This window comes from Monodelphis domestica, chromosome 5 (genome assembly GCF_027887165.1).
Source record: "Monodelphis domestica isolate mMonDom1 chromosome 5, mMonDom1.pri, whole genome shotgun sequence".
NCBI classification, from domain to species: domain Eukaryota; kingdom Metazoa; phylum Chordata; class Mammalia; order Didelphimorphia; family Didelphidae; genus Monodelphis; species Monodelphis domestica.
Genome location: NC_077231.1, coordinates 156,018,242 through 156,041,723, shown reverse-complemented (window position 1 = coordinate 156,041,723; position 23,482 = coordinate 156,018,242). Strand labels below are relative to the sequence as shown.

The window sequence follows — 23,482 nt, the reverse complement described above, 5'->3', positions numbered from 1 at the left end:
ACAAAGCAAAATTAAAATTTCAGCAGATTTTAAAATTCTGTTGTTTTCATGCTTAAAGATGATGATCTCTGTTCTTTATGATATAAGCACAAGGAAAAATTTAATAAGAAATATCTATTGTCATTTAAGAAACTTTGGACATCTTTTTCCTTACTCTTTCCAATCATTTCTTTAACTAAACTCTATTTTGAAAGCCAAATGGGGAAGGATAGGAGAAACAAAGGCCTAGTGACTTTAAACATCTGTTTGAAAGGATTTGAGTTTACTACTGTAATAAAAATGATGTGATGCACTGGACTACATTGAACAAAGAAAACGGTGCACCATACTTGAGGGGAGCAAGGAAGGAGTTATTGTTTAACCTGTTGTACAATAGGATGGAAAATGCACGTTAGCTTTCAAATTCAAAGGGCTTGAAAGGACTGGGGTAACTTTATCCCTTGCCGTCACAAACTGAGATAGCATATGGTTAACATCCTTTTTTGGTGTTATTTTTAAACTTGTTTATGGGATATAAATATAAACTATTCTGAACCCTATAATGAAAACTTTCCCTGAATGGAAACATGAGTAAGTTGGGCCAGGCCAAGCAACCTCTACTTTGGTTATCTAACTATTTCTGATGGAAGAGGAAAGAGGACTTGGAGATATGGAAGTCTAAGGGGGTAATGATGTGAGCTTGTTTCTCTTTTCATTTTCCTCTGAAATTTCCCATGGTAGAAGTATCCCAGACAAAAACAGGCAAGATAGCTGAAAAGGAGATTTAAAGAACTGTCAAAAACTGTTTAGGGAAAGAGGGTGTCTCCACAATTTTCCATGAATCAAATGGTAACAAGGGAATATCATTTTCTGCCTAACTCAATTTCTAGGCCTATAGAATCTGGTGGTTTTGGTCCTCCTAAATCACAGAAGTATTTCTAAAAGAAAAAAAATAAAACAAAGGAAGTAATAAATGTCAGACACCCATCAAAAACAGACCAGGCACTTTATTATTATTTTTTTTATTTTAGTCTCTGCTGGAGTTCTTTGAAACTGTATCAAGGAACCCATCTGTGGTTCAACTCTATTGTAAGCAAGTTTACCCAGCTACCTGTTTTAAAAATTAAATGTCTAACCAGATTACATAACTGGGGTCATAGACCTCCCTCCATTTCTTTTAAGTCCTTGAATATTTATTTTAAAATTTATATTAGGATGCATAATTAATTTGGGGAGTAGGCATAAGTAACCCTTTCATTTTAGGAAACAGAATATGTGCCTATAATATTGAAATACTTAATCCCTAGAGGAAATAATTTCAGGCCTCCCAGTTCGATTTAAATACTGTTCACTTTTATTTTCCTTAATCAGATTCATCCGCTCTATATGTGTATGTGTGTTGGCTCCCCTAAATGAAACCTAAAATTAACTGAGAGCTAAAATAGAATCCTTATAAAGCCATTTTCATCAGTACTCAGTTAAAGCTGATAATGTGATTCATAATAGAAAACCCAAATAAAAGATTTTAGAATGAATATTCAGATTAAAACTGCTTAATCAACCAGTGGGAATACACAAATGTAGATATATTTCAGTTAGGATGACTTCTGTTTTCCAAAGTATAGAAATATATGAACTGATGTAAAACAAAGAACTACTCAACAATATACACAATGACTATAGCATTATAAATAAAAAGCACAATGGCAAAGAAAAATGCTTTGACAGTATTGATAATTGTCTAATAATAATAATGACCAAGATCAAGGTTGGTGGTATTGAGATAAAAAACCTCAGCTCTTCCCTCTCTTTTCCTAGATAAGGAACTGTCGATGTGGACCATTGCATAGAATTTGAGACCTGGCTGATGTGCTGATAAGTTCTGCTGAACTATGGTCCCCCTCTACCACCACCCTTTTTAAATTTGTGGTCTGAGAAGAAGCTATGAGGGAGGGATATATTTTAATGATGGTCATGTAAAAACAAAGAAAAAAGTCAATCCAATGCTTGTTGAAATGATTCCTTTTCTCATTTCAATGCTAGAGAATTGAACTTTTTATTTTTTACAATTTCTTCTACTTTATAACTTTTTTCTATACTTTGTCAAACACACTAACAAGCATTTCATTGCTCTTTTGCTCCTATGGAACTAACAGTAAGCTTTTCATACTGACATGAGATAGGGGGAACATCTGCTCCCCTGAACAGTACTAAGACATAGGCCTTTGTCACAGAATTCAAAATTCATTCTCTACCTTTAGTCTGTCAACACTACTCTCTGTAAGGTCAGCACAAGATCTGTTCCGCCTCCTTTATCATATACATTCACTTCCAGCACTTCATTTACTTGGGGGTTGAGTGTGTGTGTGTGTGTGTGTGTGTGTGTGTGTGTGTGTGTGTGTGTGTGTGTGTGTATGTTTTAGAGGAAAAGAAATGATAACTTTTAGCTCCTGAATGGCTCTTCTGATCATAAATTGGAGTTTAAAAAGGTCAGATGCTGCTTGCTTAGTTGTGTCAATTTTATTACAGTCACCTCACTTCCAGGGTAAAAGGGGCATTCAAAGATTGATGTCTGGTAACATGATGTTCCTACTGAACTCTTAAGGAATTCTTTTCCACTGTGGAAAAGTTCAAGGGAAAGAAAAAAATGTGGGACAGTAAGGCCACAGAAGATTTATATACTGTATTTTGAAGAGCTAATACCTTCCCTGTTCCATACAATTTTCTAGTCAAATTTGGGAGCAAAATGAGAGTATTGTTTTGTTGCTATAGTATTTTGTAGTTATTCAAATGAAGTGTCTGTACAGGGAATATCATCAATTACATCTCGATTTTGTATGATGGAATTTTAAAAAACAACCCTTTATATGTCTTTATAATAATTTTCTTTCTTCCACAAACCTTCTGTCTGGATTGCCTCATTAATCTTTACCACTTTACCGCTCAAAGTCACACAAGTGAATGGTAGAAGCAAAAACAGAATCCAGGGTCCCTCACTCCTAGCCAGGATTCTAACCACAAAACCACATTATTCTTTTTAAGGTATTACTGTAGGAAAGTAGTCTTTATACCAAAGCCAAGACTCCAGGGATTATCTCAACTCGAAAGGATGATTTTTTTTTTGTAAGCTGTGACCTGACCATCTGTCATGTTTCCCTCATTTCAGAGACCTAGTTTCCATGACCAAGAAAATAGTCCTTTTGAAGAAACTGGATACCTTGGTTTTATCATTTAATAACAAAACCAATGAGTGTTCGTTCATAGAGCCATAAAATTGGAGAAAGTTATATTTTATCATTTTATTTATTGTTAACACTGATTCATCTAAGGATAACATTAAAATGTAGCTGATTCACATTTTATAAGTAACTTTGATCTTTTTACCTGGCAAATATTAAAACATTTTAGTGAGTACATTTTTCTACTTTTTTCCCATAGGTATTAAGAGGCCCTCATATACTATTGAATATTAGCCAGCATTTGTAGATCACATTAAGGTATACAAATCATTTTATCTTTATTATCACACTTGATACCATAGTCCTATGAGATAGGTACCAACTTTACAATTTAAGGAAACCAAGTCTAAGCAACAGTCCCATGGCAAGTATAAGAGTTGAGTTAAGTCTCCTCTTTCACAACACAAGGAATATGGAATTATGTATTGCATGATAGCACATGTACAAACTATATAATATTACCTGCCACTGGGGAGGAAGGAATGGTGGGAAGTAGGGAGAGAACATGGATCACAAAATGTCAGAAACCATTATTAAAATTGTATCTATATACAATTTGGAAAAAAATACAAAATATGAAACACAAAAAATTAATCCTTTCAATCCTAGATGTTGATCTGGAAAGATCATCAGAAGCCATGAGTTCAGGCCCTCAGAGGAGCCAACTGAGGACCAGCAAACTTAAATAACCAAAGTCACATAGGAAGAGACAGCTTTCCTTTCTCTGGAACCAATATTTGCCTCCAGGTTTTGAACCTGACTCCAAGTCTAGTATTACTAGCACTTAGATCTATGGCCCTTCCATACATTTCTCCAGTTTAGCAGGCTTTATTTAATAAACACAACTATTCATAAAATCCCCATATAACTTGAGATAATGATCCTTTGAATTTTCAATATGCTCTAGTAATATACATAAGTGGATAAGGAAAGAACAAATCATGTCTGTCTCTTTTCCAAGAAAACCTCAAATGGGGTCATGAAGATTCACACACTACTGAAAAACAACTGAACAACATTCATAGGATCAATTTATATTGAATTTTTTAATAAAGTGCTTCATGTGATTCGGGCTATATTTGTGCTCTTGTGGCCCAGGACTATGTATTATTATGCTGTCTTATATGTATGTGTGTGTATGTGTTAAACATAGCAGCATAGTAATAATGAACAAAGAGCTGGCCTGAACTCAAGAAAATCTGAGTTCTTCAAGAGCTCCCAGTGTACCAAATGATTAAAAAACTGACCCAGGGTGGCAGTGCCCTAACACTGAGCATTCAAGCCTAACATGGGGATTGTTCCTTCTCTTCTGGAGAGCATATTTTAAGGTGGGGGCTCAGAAGAGGGGAATGACCCATAGAGCTGGGAGAAATATTTTGCTTTAGAAAGCAGTGCCTGGAGTTACTGGGGCTACAATGACATACCATTAAAAGCAGTATCAGTAATACCTACCATGATTCGAATATGGGCTCAGAACTGGAATGCAAAGGATATGTGCTTTGCAGCAAAGAGGTGACTAAGAATTTTAGGGAACATAAAGTGAGCTGGGGCTTGACTGAAATACTGGCTCAGATAAGTCACTTTGGTAATCAAAACAATAAAGCCAAAAGTTCGGGGTTTCATAGATGAAAAGGGTGAAGACCTGGAGTGCATGGTCTCGGGTCTAAGAAGGATGACTAGAAAGGAGAGTATGATGTCACTGGGATCTGGGGTATGTTGCTCTACAGAAATAGGAAAGTTTAGAGGACAGATAGGTTTCAGGAGAAATGAAATGTGCTGCTATATTTTGTTCCTCTGAATCTGAGCCGTCCAAAGGTAAGTAAAGCTGGACTGGAGTTTAGTGCAGAAACTTGAGCTGAATATATAGAACATGACTTTAGAAGTGATCATTGAACCCACGGGCTGTTATTAGACAACCAAGGGAAAGAGTGCAGAGAGAGCAGGGACTGAGCAAGAGTCTGGGGGCACAACCATGCTTAGCAGGTAGGATTCTGGATGATGGTCTAGCAAAGGCAAGCGAGACCTTCCACATCCATTATCATTGTTGCAGCCTTCCTAGAGAGAGATGCTGTTTGATCCTTTGCTTTCTTTCAGATGACTTTAAAAGCCCATTTATAATCGTCCTTAGGATTGACTATCTGTTTGAGCACTCACAGGTAATACTATTCTTTTATATTCATCGTCTGTTACCTTGCTCTTGCTATCATTTTCTATTTGTGTCAGTCTAATAACTAACTTGATCTGTGATTTCCTTATTTATTCATGGAAGTCTCATTAGAGAGCTGTGGTGTTCCTCCTTGGAACTGTCTCTGCTTATATCTTCAGAATTACCTTCTAAGGAGCTTCCTTCCCTTTGTTTGTTGGTTTGGTTTTTGACTTTGTTTCAATGATATAATTTTATCTCATAGGAATTAACTTCTTTCTCTGAATCCCCTATACCCTTGGTAGTGAACCTTATAGAACCTTTAGACACCACATGCTGTGCCCCACCCCGCCCCCAGACTGTGTGCCCCGCCCCACAATCAGGGAGGGGGCTGGGCTCCCAGCTGGCTCATGCCTGGGGGGAAGCTGCCTCCTGCCACCATGGGAATCACCTCTACATACAGCTACTGTGGGGCGGATCCAGGGGGCTGCTGCCAGGCTTTGCTCCAGGGAGAAGACTAGTAGGACTAGGAAGGTGGGGGAAGGATGGAGGGGGTGGCTTCTTATTACCGTGGGGTGCATATCCTTGTCCAGTCCAATTCAAATGCAATCCTACATGGCCTCCATTGTATCTCAAAGATGGAACCTCAGGACCTTTTAGGCTGCTTATATTTGTATAACATGGTGCACCTGTGATGTGACTGCAGAACTGGGAGTGGGGTTGCCTATTGGGCTGCAACTCACAAGGGATGGGAGCAGGGGGCAGAAGTAGTGCAGTTAGCCTGTGGGGGGCAGGTTCACCCCCTCAGACTGGCAGCTATTGGGGAAGGAAGGAAATGGAGATATTTTAGGGAGTTGTGCAGGGAATGGTGGCAGGAGAGGAGACCCCCTCCTCCCTCGCCCCTCCAGCCTCTAGTCCCAGTCAGGGGAGGAATAAAGGGAGGGGAGTACCCTGTGTGCTCCAGTCAGGGGAAGGTGTAAGCACAGAGGAGCAGAGGGGTTTGGTGGAGAGGGTGAGGGGAGCAGCTCTGCCCAAGTCCCTCTAAGTAACTAATTCTGCCAGGATGGTGTGAGTCCACAGAGAGGTCTCTGTGTTCCATCTTTGACACATATGGCATAGATTTGCCATCATGGTCTTATACAAAACATTTAAGATTGTGGTTAGACAATACAACTAGTTTTCCTCTTGAGTTTATTGTTGTTTTAGATTCTCCATGACCCCATTTGGAGTTTTCCTGACAAAGATAGTAGAGTGGTTTGCCATTTCCTTTTCTAGCTCATTTTACAGATGAGAAAAATGGAGGCAAAGAGAGCGAAGTGACTTTTCCAGAGTGACACAACTAATAAGTGACTGAGGCCAATTTTGAACTCAGAAAGACGAGTCCTCTTTGCTCCAGGTCCAATTTTCTACTCAAATTTCCCAAAGCTTTTCATTGATTGCACTTCAAAATGTTACTCTCTGCTATTAGAATTAGGCTCAAATTGGATCCTCTTCTATTTATATATTCTAGATATTTTTAAAAATTAAGTGTAATTTATTCTTGAAATGGTAGTATAAGATAAAATTCAATAATGGCTTGAGCACTCCCCACAAAAATAAGCTTCACAAATTCCCAATGAAAATACATAGTGAGTCCTTATTCTAAAAGCAATATGGGACATTTAGTGAACTGAAAAACGTGAGTGAGTATTTCATGACAGCAGTGGTCTTGGGCTCCTATAAGAGAGGCATAGCACCTGGAAAGAGCGAGATACTATTTATTTCTACTTATTCTACCCTGGTCACACTTTAATTAAAACACTGTTTTCAGTTTTGAGTGTCACAGTTTAAAAAAAGACCCTGCTAGTGGCAGCAAGATTGCATAGTAGATTTGAGAGCCAGGCCTGAAAATGGGTTCAAATCTGGCCTCAACCACTTTCTAAATTGTGTGACCCTGGGCAAGTCACTTAACCCCAATTGACTAGTCCTTACCATACTTCTGCCTTGGAACCAATAATTAGTATTCATTCTTGGACAGGAGGTAAGGGTTTAAGAAAAAAATTCAAAATAAACTTGATATTGAACAAAGAAAGACAACTGGGTGGGAAAAGGCCTTAAGCCCAAATGATATAAGGATCATATGTAATAACTAGGGATATTTAGCCTGGACAGGACTCAAGGGTAACATGAAGACTTTCTTTAATTAGATGAAGAGCTATTATTTAGAAGAAGGATCAAACTTGTTCTCTTTTTCCCCTTGGGGGAAAAAAAGCACAAAAAAAATGGGAACAATGGGTCAAAGAACAAAATAAAACAAAACAAATATTCTTAACCATGAAAGGTATTCAAAAATAGAATCAGCTGTTTTGAGAAGTAGAAGGTTCTGCTTCCTTGGAAGTCATTAAGCAGAGGCTAGATGATAATTTTTCAGGTGGTTTATAATGGTGAACCTTTCATGAATGAGCTGTAATATAGTGCTACTGAGATCCTTTCCAGCTCTCAAATCCTGAGATTCTAGTAATTAATTAGTTGAAGATAGTGGAATTTTTCAAACATTTTAACAAATATTAATTGCATGAGGTATTACAAAAATACACACACACACACATATATACACATACACATATATAATTAACCTATAGGGAGGTATATATGCATCTGCATAGTTCTAGCATCAATTTTGTTATTCATATTATTTTCCCTTAGAGTATCATAGCTTCATAACAATACTTTAAAATTTGGAATCCATAGTAGCATTTAGGTAGATAAACTAGCTATAGAGTACCACAGTTGATAATAATGTTTCTGAAATTCATAGTAGAAGTTAGGTAAAGAGTATCAGAGCTTCATAATAGTGTTTCTAAGTTTGAAATTCATAGTAGCAGTTAGATCAGTGATATAAGTCTATGTCTCAGCCCACTCAGTACTACTCTCGACGGTGTGCATTAGTATATGCAGTCAAAAGGGGTTGTGATCCTTAGTGACTCTGCTACCATTCCATGGAGGGAAGTTGACAGGTCCTGAAAGCCTTTGTCATCCTTTCACTTGTCAGAGATATACAACACTCCAGACTTCAAGCCCAGGAGTCAACAATCTTAGCAACTTGGCTGTAACCCTGCCAGACCTATGCAACTCTTTCTATTTTTTTCCTACTGGAGTATTTTCTTTCCTTTATTAGACTCTTCCCCTTACCCTATCTTTTATTTTAATGAATTTTCACTGTAAATAATGTTTTATGGATTTTATCTTCCCATTTGATCAGTGTTGGTGAATGCTTTCAAGTTCATGTCCCCAAACTACAACTTCAAGCTGCCTGTGAACCCCTCTCCCTAATCCCAGAGAGTGGAGGGAAGAAGTGCTCATTTTGGGCAGCTGGACAAAGGGGAATGCAAAAAATGTCCTTGGGCACTGGGAAGAGGGGGTACGGAGCAGCTCCCAGAGTGCCAGCTTGGCAAGCATGCCAATACTTCACCAATGCTGCATTAGATGATATGCTCTTTGACAGTAGGAACTATTTTCTCCACATATCTCCCTAGTAACAATGGCAAACTAATTACATTATAAATTGTATAGTATTTTTTTTTATTATTGTCAGATCTAAAGAAAATAATGAGGCCTTCTATTTAAACTATATTAACATTTGGTAAACTATCCTGCTGAAAAGATTAGAGAAGCGAATAAAAAAGCAAGTGAAAAAAATTACAGAATACCTATATCTGTTAAATGCTAAAGATGAATTTATATAGATTATTACATCTTCTGTCACAAAATTTTCTAAATCATATTGATATTAGATGAGGGGTAAATCACTAAGAAAAAGTAAATTTTCATTGCTAGAGTTATTATTTATTTAGTAGACCTATCGTTGATCATGGGCATCCCAAAGTTCTAAGTTTGAATTCTATTTCAGATACTAGATATGTGAATCTGGGAAAGTCATTCAGATTCAGCTTGCTGATCTGAAAAATGGGGATTATAATAGTTCCTACATGAAGAATAAATGGGATAAATATAAAGTGCTTTTTAATTCTTGAAGCTCTATTTAATTTTTAATTATTAAATATAAATAAAAGTACTTTACAAACCTTAAAGAACCAAAAACACTTTCGCTATTAATATATAGTCACTGTAGCATTATTAAGAAAATTGGCCTTATTGCCAGAATGATCTGTGTTCAGTGCTGTCCTGGTTGCTCAAATAAGTACTAATTTTAGTTTCTGATAATTTAAGCTAAGTACTTATAGGAGATGTAACACATAGCTGATGGTATTTCATTTATGTTTCTCAAAGTGCTTTTTAAAGGAAATGATTAAATTAATTTTTATTATTGACCTTCATTGTATTAAATGGGTCATTATTCTGGTCCTAATTTTTCACTTCTTAGATTTTAATTTATGTTCTTCAATGAGCCTGTCCCCTTTCCCCAATATAAACTTATGAAAATAATATTACTTCCTGGCTCAGATGGCGAAAATACTTTAGCTCTTTTAACATCATTTGCTAATTCCAGAACACATGAGGATTGAATGAAATGTCCAAGTACAATAAGGAATGACCTGAAGCAAACAACATGGGGGGCCAAAACCAATTTGGATAGATCCCCATTCCTTCTAATGTTCCTGAACATCCATGGATTATGCCGCTGGCTAAGGATAGGAGTAGAACAGCCAAAGTAGCATGAACAAAATTACTCTTGTGGTATTTCTGGACCGTATAGAAACAATAAGTGCAAAGATACTGGATATATTAATAGAGTCTGTTCTCATTAGATTTCTAACCCCAATCTTTAGATCCATGTGGTTCAGATAAAATTCATTTGAGTACTTAGACCTTTTATGATCATCTCAACTAAACTGAATTCCTTGGTTTCCAGAGAATTATTCATCATTAGAATGAACTCTGTTCATGAATAGGAAAACAAAAATACAGTTGGTAATTTAGAGGGAAAAAAAAAAAACCTTAAAAGGTAGACTACATTATAGATTTCTGAGGATTTCCCTAAGGGAAAGAAAACCAGGAGTGGTCAGGGGAAAGGAGGGAGAGAAAAAGAAATAAAACCATGGGAAATCTTTAATCGGCCCAAACACAAATACCTACTTAGTATTTCAATATTTACTTTTAAAAGATGTGAATATTTTAACTAAAAAAATGTTTGCTTAAAAGTAGAAGGGAGATTAGGTGAAATCTGCTTATTGCAATTCACAGCTTCTAGTTTGCATGTTGGCCTTGTGAGTAGTTAGAGGATGCCAGGTGCAAACATTATTAACACCTGTGACCAGTGTTATGCTATTAATTGCAGGGACATGGTCTTGGTGAAGTCTTTCCAGGGTCTGGGGCTTGTTAATTATTTGTAAATACAAGAATGCCATGCCTCAAAGGGGACCTTGACTTTTCAGGGTTGAAAAATGATTTTTAATTGTTATTCATGAAACTTTTCCTCAAATCCTGCTATTTAAATTTCCTTATCTGGGTTTCATTCCTTCATTTCCAATCTTTCTTATATCAGATTCCATAGAACAAAGAGTTTTCAATATCATAATCAGCATGATTTATTTTTTGTCATAAGAAGAGCTGAAAATCTAAGTGTCACTTCACACTTAACATATGAGATCTCCAAGGTGCAAATTATATTTGTTCCCTAAATTATTTTTGTCATTTTTAAAAGTCTAGGAGATAAACTAAGTGAGTTATGTAAAAATCTCATGAAATGAACATGTTATAGCTAAAAAGCAAATATTGGCTAATATTGTCCACAGTTAGGAAAAAGAATGAACAAACTAATTAATTGGTTTTGTTCATGCTTCTTCTAATTTGGAGCCTAATTATATGTTTATTTAAATAAGGCCTTATGCTTTCATTAAAGACCTCAACATGAAAATGGCTTTAGGTTTGGTGAAAGACATCAGACTCAAGATTAATTTTCACCATATGGGGACTTTGCCACTTTCATATAAGGAGATGAATTTGAATTATATTTCTTACAAAGGAGTTTTAACTTAGCTTGGATTTCTATGTAACTATAAGAATTATGGAATATTCAAATTTATTATCAATTATAATATACACCAATGGCCATAATCAAACTTTCATTTATTACTGAAGCAATTAAGCAACAAATACCAGGAATAAAAATATAAGCAAAAATATGAGTAATTAATTTATTAAACTTTGCTTTACTTTCATTCATTCATTAAAGAACAAATACTTATAGTTAGTTCAAATTTTAACTGTCATTTACTTTCTATGACATTGGCAACATAATTTAGCATCTCTGGATGTCAATAACTTTAGCTGTAACATCTAGTCCAGTTCTAATTCTATCCTGTAAGACTATAATTTGTCAATGATATATGGCATAAATGATATACACAGTTCTAGAGAAGCTCAGATTTCTGACTCAGGAAACCACTGGTGGTTTTATGGAAAAGGTGGCTCAGAATTAAGAATAGTAGGTAAGATCAAATTTCAAAAGATGGAGATGAGAGGGATGTGTGTGTGTGTGTGTGTGTGTGCGCGCGTGTGTGTGTGTGCGTGCGCGTTCTCAAACATAACTATATATTTGCAAATGCTTAGGAAAAGAAATCTCTAAGAACACCCAGGAAATCATGTGTATTCCAATTCGAATAGAGGTTAGAATGCATATACATGGGTAACAGAATAAGCAAGTTAAAATCAGTCTTTGGAATCCTGAATTCCAAGCTGAGAACTTTGAGCTTTAATTGAGAAGCAGTGGAGAGCTATTAAAAAACTGAGTAACTGGAGTGATAAAATTAGGCAAATGCTGTAGGAAAATTGCTCTGATGGCAATGTACCATCAGATATTTGACAGACAGGAAAACAGTGAAGAAGTTTTTGAAATATTCAAAGTCAGAGGAAATGAGGGCAAAAATAGAGTGTTGCAAAGTCTTAGTGAAATCTAAAAACTGCACTGACCTCTGGGACACCCTGTGGTAGGATTATCACAGTGTGAATGGAAAGAGAGAGATTAAAAGAGATCAACTTGGTTATTGCAAAGTTAAGACTTTACCACATTCATTCATTCCCTTGGTTTAAATTAATTACTTATATTTCATAATTAGATGAGATGGATCATATTAAATTTATTGAGGAAAATGGGAAACCTAAAACGGAAAGCCAGACAGCCCTTTTAGATGCTAAGTGTTTGAAAATTGAACTTATGAATATGTATCTTATCCCAATTGCCTTAAGTACAACACAAAGCAATGAAGACAATGATAATAATAGCTATTATTTATAGAAGGAGACAGGTAGGTGGCTCAGTAGGCAGACCAATGGTCCTAGAGTATGGAAGATTTGTTCAGAGTTCAAATTTCACCTTAAACACTTCCTAGTTCTGTAACCTTGGGCAAGTCACTTCGTTTTAATTCCTTAGGGAGAGAAATGGTAAAGCTCTCCAGGAACTGTGCCAAGAAAATCCCATGGACAGTATGATCCATAGGGTCACAAAGAATCAGACTAGGGTGAATAGCAACCATATTATTTGCACTTTAAGTTTTGCAAATGATTTTATATGTTACATATGTAAAACTTATTGATCTTCACAACAATGCTTTGTGATAAATATTATTCTTCTTCCCATTTTAAAGATGAGGAAACAGAGGTTTTCTGATTAAGTGATTCTCCCAGGTCATACAAATAGTAAACATAGGAGCAGGAATTAAACTCAAGTCTCCCTGACTCCAGGCCCCATGCTCTATCTATCCACTGTGCCACCTAGATACTTAAGCATTAACTTAACATTTGTCAATGTGGAAATCTAGAAGTTCCCATTTTATTTAGTTGGGAGGTAGAAACCCAGAAACCTTGTCCCTGGAGAGGTTTCCCCCTGAAGGAAGGTCCCACTTTGCCAGACAATAGACATCCACTTCAGCTTTGGCGCAGTAGGTAGCAGTCTCTTAAACTGAAGGTCCGGAGTTGGATCCTCAGAAGGAGGGTGTGATATACTGGGAAAGGCTTCTGGAGACAAAAGAGCTACTTGACTTCAGAAGGAATCTACCTCCCCACCTGAAGTGAATGTCTGTTGTCTGGCAAAGTGGGACCTTGCCTCAGTGGGAAACCTCTCTAGTGACAAGGTTTCTGGGTTTCTACCTCCTAACTAAATAAACTGGGGACTTCTAGATGTCCACATTGACAGTATTAAACTTCTGAATTAAGTAAATAACTGCTTTAGTCATCACTGTTAGTAGGTAATCATTGTTAGCAGGCCTCAGTTTTAGCCTTATTCTTAAAACTGCTATATCATACACCCTAAGCAATTATGGTCTTGAACTTGTGACTGGATCATTAGCATAGAGGTTTTTGCCTCCATAAGAAGCCTGGTGACACCCCTTCACCTTTGTATACATCCTAGAATACATCATTAGGTTTTTTCCCCACTTTGAGACCTGGCACATCCTCCTTACCCTGGGCACCTTAGTATACATCATTCTTGACATTGTCAGGCTTAGAAAGTAGGGTTCAGGTTCCCCCATTCCTTCTTTGTCTATCAAGTGTCTTTCAGGTCATCATCAAGTGACTTCTTCTACCAATGATTCTTTGAGCATAAAAGGAGTCCTCTTACAAGGCTCTGGATTTTTTGGTCTTGACCAGAAGTCCAGCTTTATTGTGAGACCAGTCCTCTTACAATAAACCAATTTCTTTATGGTTTGGAGACTTTGTTTATCTTATTTGAGTGCCCATGATTAGACATTACACAACAATATAAAACTATGTCTTATTTATTTCTATTTATCAATTCTTTCATTGGAAGTAGACATATACAAGTCATTCTTCAAATAATATTTCTGTTGCTATATATAATGTTTTCTTGGTTCTGCTCATTTCATTCTTCATAACTCCATTTAGGTCTTTCCATTAAAAAAAAACAGTTCATTTGGAAGAACAAAAGATCAAGGATATCCAGGGAAATAATGAAAAAAAAATACAAAGGAAAGGGGTCTTGAAGTCCCAGATCTCAAACTATATTATAAAGCAGCGGTCATCAAAACAATTTGGTACTGGCTAAGAGACAGAAAGGAGGATCAGTGGAATAGACTGGGGGCAAGCAACCTCAGCAAGACAGTATATGACAAACCCAAAGATCCTGGCTTTTGGGACAAAAATCCACTATTTCATAAAAACTGCTGGGAAAATTGGAGGACAGTGAGGGAAAGATTAGGTTTAGATCAACACATCACACCCTACACCAAGATAAATTCAAAATGGGTGAATGACTTGAACATAAAGAAGGAAACTATAAGAAAATTAGGCGAACACAGAATAGTATACATGTCAGACCTTTGGGAAGGGAAAAACTTCAAAACCACGCAAGAATTAGAGTTACAAAATGCAAAATAAATAATCTGGAATACATCAAATTAAAAAGTTTTTGTACAAACAAAACCAATGTAACCAAAATCAGAAGGGTAGCAACAAATTGGGAAACAATCTTCATAAAAACCTCTGACAAAGGTTTAATTACTCAAATTTACAAAGAACTAAATCAATTGTACAAAAAATCAAGCCATTCTCCAATTGATAAATGGGCAAGGGACATGAACAGGCAGTTCTCAGCCAAAGAAATCAAAACCATTAATAAGCACATTAAAAAGTGCTCTACATCTCTTATAATCAGAGAGATGCAAATCAAAACAACTCTGATTGGCTAACATGACAGCTATGGAAAGTAATGAATGCTGGAGGGGCTGGAGTGGCAAAGTGGGGACACTAATTCATTGCTGGTGGAGTTGTGAATTGATCCAGCCATTCTGGAGGGCAATTTGGAACTATGCCCAAAGGGCGATAAAAGACTGTCTGCTATTTGATTCAGCCATAGCACTGCTGGGTTTGTACCCCAAAGAGATAATAAGGAAAAAGACTTGTACAAGAATATTCATAGCTGTACTCTTTGTGGTGGCCAAAAATTGGAAAACAAGGGGATGCCCATCAATTGGGGAATGGCTGAACAAATTGTGGTATATGTTGGTGATGGAATACTATTGTGCTAAAAGGAATAATAAAGTAGAGGAATTCCATGGAGACTGGAACAACCTCCAGGAAGTGATGCAGAGCGAAAGGAGCAGAACCAGGAGAACATTGTACACAGAGACTAATACATTGTGGTACAATCGAAGGTGATGGACTTCTCCATTAGTGGCAATGCAATGTCCCCGAACAATCTGCAGGGATCTAAAAAATACTATCCACAAGCAGAGAATAAACTGTGGGAGTAAAAACACTGATGAAAAGCAACTGCTTCACTACAGGTGTTGAGGGGATATGACTGAGGAGAGACTCTAAATGAACACTCTAATGTAAATACCAACAACAGGGAAATGGGTTCTAGTCAAGAACATATGTGATAACCAGTGGAATCGTGCTTCGGCTATGGGAGAAGGAAAGGTGGTGGGAGAGGGGGCGGGGAGGAAAAGAAAATGATCTTTGTTTCCAATGAATAATGTTTGGAAATGACCAAATAAAATAATGTTTAAAATTAAAATTAATTTAAAATAAAAAAAAAACATTCATCATTTCTTATAGCACAGTAGTATTCCCTCAGAATCACATGCCACAATTTGTTTAACAATTCCCTGATTTGTGTGCATCCCTTCAATTTCTAGTTTTTTTGTCATCACAAAGAATGCTGCTATAAAAATTTTAGAGAATATAGGTACTTTTCCTTTTTCCCTCATACAGCTTAGGAAGTAATACTAATAGTGATATTGAAGAATCAATAGATATATACAGTTTTATAATTCTTCCAGAATAATTTGATTGTTCTCCAAAATTTTTGGATCATCCACCAACAGTGTAATAGTCTCTTTGTTTTACTATATTCCCTCTAACATTTGTTACTTTGCCCCTTTATCATTTGAGCCAATTCAATAGGTATCAGATGATATCACAGTTATTTTTATTTATATTTCTCTAATCAACAATTATTTAGAACATCATTTAATATATTTGGAAATAACTTTGATTTTTTTTCACCCCAAAACTGTTCATATGGAAGATGGCTCATATTCCTATAAATTTGAAAATTTCTCTATACATATTTTAGAGATGAGATCTCTATGCGAGCAATTGTCTATAATCCCCCCCCACCAACTTATTGCTTCCCTTACAATTCTGGCTACATTAGTTTTATTTATTCAAAATCTTTCTGATATAATATATTCAAAATTATCCATTTTATATATTACAATGCTTCCTACCTCTATTTATAATTTCTTCTATCCATAAGTCTGATATGCCTATATCATATATCCATTTTTATTTTATCTTGGTAAATGGTATAAGATATTGATCTATATCTACTTTCTGTCAGACTGTCTTCCAGTTTTCCTATACAATGTTTTTAAATGAAATAACAAATTCTTATCCCTCAAACTAGGATCTTTACTTTTGTCAAATACAATGTTATTGTATATTTTACCAGGGTTTGATGTTTGTTCTGTTTTGCCTACTTTTCTATTCTTTGTACCAGAAAGCTTTGATGATTACTGCTTTATAAAGTCATTTAAAATCTGTTGCTGCTATACTGCTATACTGTATTCCTTTACTTTTTTTAAAATTAATTCCTTTGATAGTCTTTATCTTTTGTTTTTCCAGGTGAATTTTATTATTTTTTCTAGTTCAACAAAACATATTTGGGGTAATTTAATTGGGTTCGAATTGAATAAGTAAAATAGTTTAAGTAAGATTATCAGTTTAATTATAGTTTTCCTACCCATAAACAATTGATATTTCTTTAGTTATTTAAATCTAATTTGATTTTATAAAATATTTTATGATTATATTAATGTACTTTCTGGATTTGTTTTGTCAGGTATACTGAGGTATTTTATTCTAGAATCTTTTCCAGTACATGGCAAAAATAAATTCAGAAGTGCTTGATAGAAACATTTTGCACCTTGGTTGAAATAATTATGTCTATGAATTCATCACATGAAAATAACATATTCCAGAAATTCAGGAAATGGTTAAGGGATTATAAAGCATCACATCATTAAATTTATCTATAATTGATAACACTGATTCCAACATTTCCTTGTATAAAACTTAAAAACATGTAAATTATCTCATTTGAAAAGTATATTATTTGAATATATATATATATGATTAAAATGTAACGAGTTGGATTCAAAAGACCAGAGTCCACATGGCAGGATGATACAGCTACGAACTGGGGAGGCAGAAACACCTAGGTTCAAGTCCTACATCACACATTATTAAACCTGAGCAAGTCTCCATGGCTCACAGTCCTCTTCTGTAAATTGAAAGGGTTGTATTTCACAATTTCTAAAGTTCTTCCCAGCTTTAAGTCTGTGATCTTTATTTTGTAGTCTGAAGACCTAAATTCATTTCCTGGCTCTGCCATTTATGAACTGTTCTATGTTGGTTAAATCATTTAAATTCTTTGTGCCTTCATTTCTTCATCTCTAAAATGGAGCTATGTAGAAGTGTCACCCTGACATCCACATGTTTGCTGCATCAGAGGATATGATATGTGGCACTACTCGGTAAGTTATAATGTGCCATATAAGTTATTATTTAAAACAGAATGTAGGAGGATGAGATCTATATGCAACAGTTCCCAGTTTTCTATAAATATTTGTCAAGATGAATTTCATTTTGGGAACTGATGTCTCTGAGAACAAAGAAGTAGATTTTTCTCTAAATTTCAATATTTAAATAAGAAAAATAGACAAATAGGATTGTGTGCTTAAAATACAGCAATGTTCTAACAAGATGGTCTTTGGCTCTGTCTCCATGACAGTCTTAAAATGGTTCGAAAGTGAAGAATACAGGAATTAGTGATTCAATGGTCATTAAGATACTTAGAACATTCAGTTTTAGCCAGAGTGAATAGCCTTTTGCACCAAGGAAAAAGGAAAGATTTAATCAACTCCAGTTGCATGCAGGCATCATACTCACTTAAAAGATAGTTTGTTTCCTTCATACCTTCAAACTACTCATCCTCTCAGCTATATAACAGTGATTCATTCCTTATATCAAGAAAAATTGAAATCCAGCTCAAAATCTCATCAGGATAGTTTAAAATCGTAATATAGCACATATTAAGTAGTCTGATTTTTAAATGAGGAAAGTCACAAAGATGTTCTGTAACTTGTCTCAAAGCTTATTAGCTCTAACATATCTTGTACAACATTATTTGCAGATAGTTATTGGCATGTTGTATACTGTATTAGACTTTGAGCCCCTTGAGGGCAGGGAGTGTCTTTTGCCTTTGTTTCCCTAGTGCTTACTTAGTACAGTGACTTACGCATAGCAGGCATTTAATAAATTTTTATTGAACTGACTTCCTCACAAATCTAGTTAGATGTCTTCTCAATCTAACATGTACCATGTGCCTCTTCATTGCCAGCTGTGTGGTTCTCTTTCCATTGTGTCACTTCTGCCTATGTTCTTCTTATGTTTGCCACATAGCATTCACACATTTCAAATGTGCCAGGGGTTGCCATTGCTTTCTTTTGATATATGTTCACCAGTTGTCCCTTGTTTTCACCATGTGTTTTATTCAAACATTTCTTTGCTCACATGTTTTACTCCAGTTTTCCTTTGTAATGCCCCTTTTGTAATTTGTTGCAGCCTGCTCATAACCTCAATGTGCCTTTCCATTGACATCTGGATGATTCTCATTTATTATTCTTTGGAGTCAGTTGTATTCAATGACTCACAAATGCAAATAACTAATTCATATGCATGATGAGTTCTTTTTTTTTTCAAGGAAAAAATTAAGAGAAACTGGACATAGCAGAAAATGAATAACTCCATTAGAAATGAAAATGGTTATAATTTGACAAAAAATAACTTATTATTTAGATTAGAGTCTTTCCTGAATTATTTGTCTATGTACACTCACAACACTGACTTGTTAGGGCAAACTACAACATTAATACAGAGCTAGAAGAAAAAATAATAAAAACTCTACCCTGGCCTATTTAAAAGCATTATACATCCATTTAAAAACTGTCTTGGGCTTCCTTATACTGTAGGTAGAAATGGCTTAGAAAAACATGAGAAAAAGCTAATAGAATAATGGCATCCAGAGGAACTTTGTGTTGGAGGCACTGCAATTGTTAGGGCATTGAGAAATTGATTCTCTAAGGCTCAGAAGTGGAAAAATTACCAAAAACAAACTGGAAAAAATCTTTTAACTGATTAAAACCAAAAAAGTAGAGAGGAATGCTAAGACAACATTAATAATTACTGACCACTCCATTTTTCTGAGATTCTTCTACCTCAACAAAAATTCTACTCTGATGCTTGATTATATAGTATGGAGGTAATTCTGGTCTCATGAGATCTATGGAAGCAGAATATCAACAATGAAAAGGTCCTAACAAACCAAAAAGATTTCAGATATGTCTGGTAATTGACTATATATGTCTTTATTCATCTGTGACCTTTATTTACCAAATTGAATTGCTCCTTCTCAATTCTTATCCTTCTTGACCTTTCAGTATTTGATACCTTTGACCAAATTGGTCTCCTAGATTCTCTATTTTAAATTGATTGTTAGTTGCATTAAATTCCTGAGGTAACTCCTTCCTTACCTCCCCCCATTAGAGAAGACATCATTTGACAAAAAGATATATGTGTATATATATATATATGTATATATATATAATTATGTCTTACTTATTTTTATTTATCACTTCTTTCTCTAGAGGTATATATATACAAGTTATTCTTCAGACAATATATTCTCTCCTGTTATTTCTGATATATGGCTTACACTCTTGATTCTCTTCCTCCATGACAGATCCCATCTTGTCCATCTCCCTTTCTGGATCATTATCCATGACATACTCTATATTTATATGTATTTCAAAATTCTATCCTGAACTGCTATCTCTACATTCACTCATTTAGTAACCTCACCATTTCTCATTAATCTTTCTATGCTAATGATTCATAAATCCATATCTAGTCTTCCTTTTCTCAGAACTTGCCTAGTGAATACTTCAAAATAGAGCTCCTATAACTTTGTTGGCAAACCTATGGCATGTGTGCCATAGGGGGCTGTTCCCTTCCCCCTCTTCATGGCTACCTGAGGACATTTCTCGCAAGATCTGCCCTTCTAGCCAGTAGCTCAATTTGACTGTTTCCCCTGATTCCCTGTCTGGAGTAAGGCCGGAGACTCACATGCAGTGAGAGGGTTGTGGTTTGGGCACTTGGTCTCTACATGGTTTGCCATCATATTAAGACAAATCAATAAAGGGAAGCCCATGTGCACTAAGAAAAACTGAAAAATGGGAAAAACAAAGTGACAGGGATTGCATTAGAAACAGAACATAACACTGTGAAGAGGAGAATGAAGTAGAATAGATAGATTTCTAGAAGATTACAAAGAAAATAAATTATATTGAAATACAAGGATATTTTTGTTTATGTTTATGAGTCCCAGGTTGAAAACTTCTCTTCTAGTGCCATTTTTTTCCATTTTCCATTTAAAAATTTTAGATTAATAGCCAAAGTGATTTTTCCAGTATTGCACATACATTAAGTATGAGATTAAAGAAAAAAAATTCTGATCTTTTGACTCAGTCCAAGTTCTTCCTAATAAGCCATACTTTAGTTCTAACTATGTAAAGAAGGGTGACTTAGCTTTGAGCTGGGTTGAAATCTTGTTTCTAAAATTTACTACTTATCTCATATTAAGGAAATTACTTTACCCCACTTATCCCCAGTTTCTTCATATGTAAAATGAAAAATTTGGAGCAAGTGACTTTTAAGTCCTGCCCCACTCCAGCAGAGAACTGGAAGGGCGGAGTAAGATATGGTAGAGAATATTATTATCCCATAAGAAATGACAAATAAGATAATCACAAAAAAAACCTAAAAAGACTTCTATGAAGTGATGCAAAGTCAAGTGAGCAGAACCAGAACATTGTAAAATGATAACGTCATAATATATGATGATAAACTATGAATGACAATTATTCTCAGCCATTCAAGGATTCAAGAAGATTCAAAAGGATTCATGATGAAAAAGTTCATCTGCCATTAAAGAATGAACTGATAGAGTCTCAATGCAGCCTGAAGCATACTGTTCCTCACTTTATTTCCTCCATGAATTTTTCTCTACTGTGATAGGTGTTTTCATTCACAACATGATAAACATGGAAAGTATAATAACACATCTACAAATTATATAATATTGCCTGCTATAACAGGGAAGAGAGAGTGCTGGAGAGAAAGAGGAAATGCAGATCACAAAATGTTAGAAAACAACTATTAAAATTATATTCAAATATAATATGGAAAATATAGAAATGTAAAAAAATAAAGTTCTGCCAAACTCCAAAATGCTGTAAATTTATAGTTTTATAAAAATCTAAGAGTAGTCTGCAAGGCCCAAAAGATTGGACCCAGAACTCCTGGGAAAAATCTAGATTACTGTAAGAGATTTTTAATATGTACAGGTATTTCCATTGCTCATTGAGAAGTGCCAAACTAGATGCTAGAAATCTAGAGTCCTTTTTGGGAGACCTAAACATTAAGTTCAGATGCCTTGAATCTAAATAAAGTGTTTTGTAAAGTAGAGAAATAACCATTTAAAAAATTCCTTTTAAGAAAAGGGGAAAGGACCCACATAGAACATGATATTAATAGCAAATCTTTTTTTGTGGTCTCAGAGAATTGGAAACTAAGGGAGTGTATATCAATTTTGCAATGGTTGAACAAGTTGTGGCATAAAATTATAATGATGATATATTATAATGATATAATATTATAAATTTACCTCCAGATGGAGAACTTAGGGACTCAGAATATAGACTGAACTTTCTATCTTTTTTCTTGTGTGTGTTTTTTTAAACACAATTATGGCAGAAATGTATTATAACTTCACATGTAAAATGGATATTATAATTCTTGCCTTCTCAATGGGTGGAGGAACAAAATTTGGACTTGAAAAAATATTGAATTTTTATAAATCCCTTGTAATTCTGGGCTCATAGCTGAAAGGGATCTTTAAGGCCATTGTAACTAATTTCCTACTGATGAGGAAACCAAGGTACTTAAAAGTTGATATTGTCCATGGTCAAAATTTGAACCAAGGCCTTACGAGTTTAATGACCTAGGTGCTATACAATGGGCATTTAGATCAATTAGATCCAAATTATTAGAGTAAGCATAACAGACAGCAACAAACTGATGATATTACAGTTACTGGATATTTCATTTTTGATATATCTTATAACTTAATTTATTCACACTATTCTTCCTTTCTCCTTGAAAATGTTATTTGTTTAGCACAGTGACCAAGGAGGTATTCAATAAATGATTGATAATTAACCTTCAATGGCTATCTAAGTAAAGGAGACATTGCAGTATATATAGATGTTAAGAGACCTGTCTTCAAAACCTGCCTCAGATGCTTACTAAATGTATGATCCTGGACAAATACTAAAACTCAGAGCTTTGGCTTTCTCATCTGTAAAATGAGAATATTTTACTCTCTACTCTTCCATGCTTCATGATTTATGAATATTGGATTTTTATTTTCATCTTATTTCAAAAAATCCTCACCTTCCATCTTAGTATCAAGTCTAAGACTGAAAAGTGGCAAGAGCTAGGCAATGAGGCTTGAGTGGCTTGGACCAGGCTCATACATCTAGTAAGGATCTGAGGCAGGCTTTGAAGACAGGTCCCACTGACTCCAAGTCTATCCACTGGGCTGCCTAGTTATCCTTTTTACAAATCTTTTTGTATGTAATAATACTTAATATTTATATAGTGTTGACAAACCACTTCAGATGTATTTTCTTATTTTATAAATGAGAAAACAGAATTTGAGAGAAGTTGAGAGACTTCCTCAGAGCCACACAGGTGGCAGGATTTAAGCACATGGTCCTTCTGAGGACAAGCCCTGTTATCTATTCACATGCCAAATTATCTCTCAAGATATAAATAAGTTAGTAATAGATAGCATCCTATAAAGAAAATTTGAAAATATCTGATTTAGTTATTTAATTATTTATATTGTGATTTAGTTGGCCAACTCTCAAGAAATTTTTTAAGATGTATGACATTAATCACTTTTTAAAATCAAAAATATGAAATTGATCTGAAATAAAAAAAACCTATTGTACTGCTCTTTCAATTCAATTTT

General features: G+C 35.1%; 1 protein-coding gene across 3 annotated transcripts in view; it reads right to left on the bottom strand.

Moving 5' to 3' along the window:
• SEMA3A (semaphorin 3A) overlaps positions 1 to 23,482 on the bottom strand; it is a 657,947-nt gene that overhangs the window by 362,383 nt on the left and 272,082 nt on the right. The window lies entirely within an intron of this gene.